Below are 3711 nucleotides of genomic sequence, written 5' to 3'. Positions count from 1 at the left end.
TCGTATTCTTGATGCGAGCTTCTTTTGTTGCTGACCTGAATTGCATTCTGAATTGAATTCCCTCTCTTTTTTTCCAGGTGGGCGCCTGATTGCTGAACTTGAACTGTCTTCTCTTGTTACTTGACACTGTTTTCCCTTGCACCTTGAATCATTTTCCCCTCAGACTTGAACTGCCTTCCTTCGAAACTGCTTTTTCTTGAAACTTGAACTGTCTTCCCTCTGAAACTGTTTTTCCTTGAAACTTGAACTGTCTTCCCTTGTTCTCCAGGTGGGCGCCTGATTGCTGAAACTTTCTGTGTTTCCTTGTTTTCCATGTGGGTGCCTGCAATCAAAACCAACAAAACAAATGAAATTTTCTGCCCCAGTTTGCACTAGGAAGATTTGTGAGTTATTAGCAATATTGTAAACCACTTATACTATTGATGCAATGATGAGTAAACTAAAGACTAGACTAGTATGTACGTCACCTAAAAGTGATTGAGCTTGCGGAAAACTATAAACTAAACTTGACTAAAGTAAAGACTGACCCTATTCTCCAGGCGGGGCCCCCTGATTTCAGGAAAACTAAACATTGATAATCTTAAGAAAACTAAAAATTGACCCATTTTTTCAAATCCAAACTTCCTCTTTCTTTCTTTTTTTGTTTCTTTTTTTTTTTCAAAATATCCAAGGAGAAAATTCGTCAGACTAGGTTTTCTATCTTAGGAGAAGATTCATCAGACTAAGACGTTAATCCTGGGAGAAAATTCATCAGACTAGGTCCTTTTCTCTTTTTTTGGTATCTTAGGAGAAAGATTCATCAGACTAAGACATTTACCCTAGGAGAAAATTCATCAGACTAGGTTTTCTATCTTAGGAGAAAAATTCATCAGACTAAGATCTTGATCCTAGGAGAAGATTCATCAGACTAGGTTTTCTATCTTAGGAGAAAAATTCATCAGACTAAGACATCTATCATAGAAGAAAGTTCATCAGACTAGGTCTTCTATCTTAGGAGAAAAATTCATCAGACTAAGATTTTGATCCTAGGAGAAAATTCATCAGACTAGGTCTCTTTTCTTTGGTATCTTAGAAGAAAGATTTTTCAGACTAAGATTTCTATCCTATGAGAAAGTTCATCAGACTAGTTCTTCTATCTTAGGAGAAAAATTCATCAGTCTAAGATTTTTTTTTTGTATCTTAGGAGAAAGATTCATAAGACTAAGATGTTTATCCTAGGAGAAAGTTCATCAGACTAGGTTTTCATATCTTAGGAGAAAGATTCATCCCACTAAGATTTTGATCCTAGAAGAAATTCATCAGACTAGGTCTCTTTTGTTTTTCGGTATCTTAGGAGAAAGATTCATCAGACTAAGATGTTTATCCTAGGAGAAAGATTCATCAGACTAGGTTTTGATCCTAGGAGAAAGTTCATTAGACTAGGTCTTCTATCTTAGGAGACAGACTTATCAGACTAAGATTTTGATCCTAGGAGAAAGATTCATCAGACTAGGTCTTCTATCTTAGGAGAAAAATTTATCAGACTAAGATTTTGATTGGGAGGAAAATCCATCAGACTAGGACTTTTTATCCTAGGAGGAAAAATGTGAAGATCAATGGCAAGATTTTATGCACAATAGCAAGACAAATAAAGGCAAGGATTTGAGAAACTTCCCTTTGTCGGCTCTTCTCGTATTTTCTTTTTCTTCTCTTTTTTTTTGTTTTTTTTTTCATTTTTCATTTTTTTTCTTTTTGAATCACTTTCCTTCCACCGCTTTGTTCCTGTTTCATACAAAGAAAAATTTGTCAGTTTTGAAAATGGTGGTCGGTTTGTGGCCTTGAGTCTTTGGGCAGCTTGGCTTTTGCTCAATCAGCTTGAGTCGGCTTCAGGAGACTTTTGCTCTGCATCAACCCTAATTGTTTCACACTCAGTACCATTTGTATTTGCGGCCCGATCTGTCTTATCCCAACTGGAGATCTTTGCTTAGGTGACCTTTTCTGATATCTTGAATAGCTTTCTGTTTTTTGAGCAATTTGTCTGTCAAAGAGAATCACCAGCTATCTTTCTTGTGCCGAGTAGGCTGAGAAGAGTCTTTTTGGGGAAGCCTTTGTATGAATCTTCAAGGTATATTGACAATAACAACTGAGTGCAGGCCAATTTTACTTTATGCAACTGAAAAGCTGGTAGCAGATTTTGAAATCTTTTCTTACTTGTTTTGTCAAAGACTGACTCAAAGTGAAGAACACAAATGATGCAAAGAAACAAGTATTAACAAAAAATGTACCCTGTCGGAAGGATAGAAGGAAGAGTTTTTTTTATTTATATAACTAGCCTTAATGATCATGACATGCATCTTGGACTCAACGGCCTGATCTATCAAACTAATCCAATCTTCCCTTTTACCATTCTTATGACCTTTGAAGTCGGGCTTGTTTATGCCAATTCTTCGCATCAGCTTCACAACTCACTTTTAACAAGTAGTGCCCGAGGGGTTTTCACCAACAAGTCTCTCTCATTTATTTATCTATGCTTACTGTCGCCTTACAGTGCCCGTGAGGGTTTTCACTAATAAGACTCTCTCATTTTTCTTTCTTTTTCTTTTCTTTTCTGTTGCTTTCTTGAGCAACTTGACAGTGTTCTATGTCGTGTGACAACTGTTGCTCATTGCATGCTTCTCTTGGCATTCTTGAAGGCATATCGGGAGGTCTTTATTTGGAAGGAATTTGGATAGGGTTGGAAAGAAAGGACGTCATGAAGGCTCAAAATAAACTCAAAGTGAGGGGTTGTAGACTTACAACTCTGGGAATCGACTCTTTCAAAAATGAAATAAAATCTTTGCACCAGTTTCAGATGCTGGGGATTTTTGGATTTTTCTATTTTTTTCTATTTTTTCTTCTAAATTCTTATTTGGTTGGACCGAACCGTGATACTGCCTACGTATCCTTATTTTTTAAGGAATCAGGTCGAACATAGTTCAAACATCTGACCTAAACTGGTTTTCATCTTTCTTTCTGTTTTTTTTCCTCTTTTTTTTCTTTCTTTTTGTTTTCAAAACAAATTGCCCCAGCTTCTATTTTTTGAGGGCATAGACCTTTGACAATTCTTTTCTTCTTCAATTTTTTTCTTGAACTTTCTAAGAATTGCCCCAGTTTGTACTCTTGGGACATGGAATCTTTTCTTTTTCTTTTTTCTCTATTTTTTTTCATTTTTCATTTTTTTCTCGACTCTAAACTTGATTCCAAAAGAGGGTGGCCAAAGAAAATAACACAGGCTCAATGGGGTGACAAAGGGTATAAAGTGTTTGGGTAACAGAAAAAGGGCCTCCCAACCTCGAGAATGCCAAACATAATAACTTTTCGCGATCGCAACATTGACGAACATGCCTGTCTTCTTGGTGTGTCGTGGTCACAAGACACTTTCCATCCCTTAATGTCAAAATTTCTAACAAACTTCAATTGATTAAACATCCTCAAGCCCGATCTTCATAATGATTTGAAGGTGAATTTTACTCGACCTTAATTCCAAAGTATTTCAACTCTTTATTCATCCTCAAAAATGCCTTTTCCTTAGTTGTCCAATTCAAACTTAAATCAATTTTCTAAGATCTGGCCAAAAATTCCGCATGCATGTCATGTCATTAAGACTAGCGGGAAAAGAACTAAGCATGGAATGACACAAAAGGACAAACTGTATTTCATTGAGTAAACAACAAGACAAGCAACATAAAATCC

This window comes from Nicotiana tabacum, chromosome 16, assembly GCF_000715075.1.
Source record: "Nicotiana tabacum cultivar K326 chromosome 16, ASM71507v2, whole genome shotgun sequence".
Lineage (NCBI taxonomy): Eukaryota > Viridiplantae > Streptophyta > Magnoliopsida > Solanales > Solanaceae > Nicotiana > Nicotiana tabacum.
Note: the sequence above shows the minus strand (reverse complement) of the source record.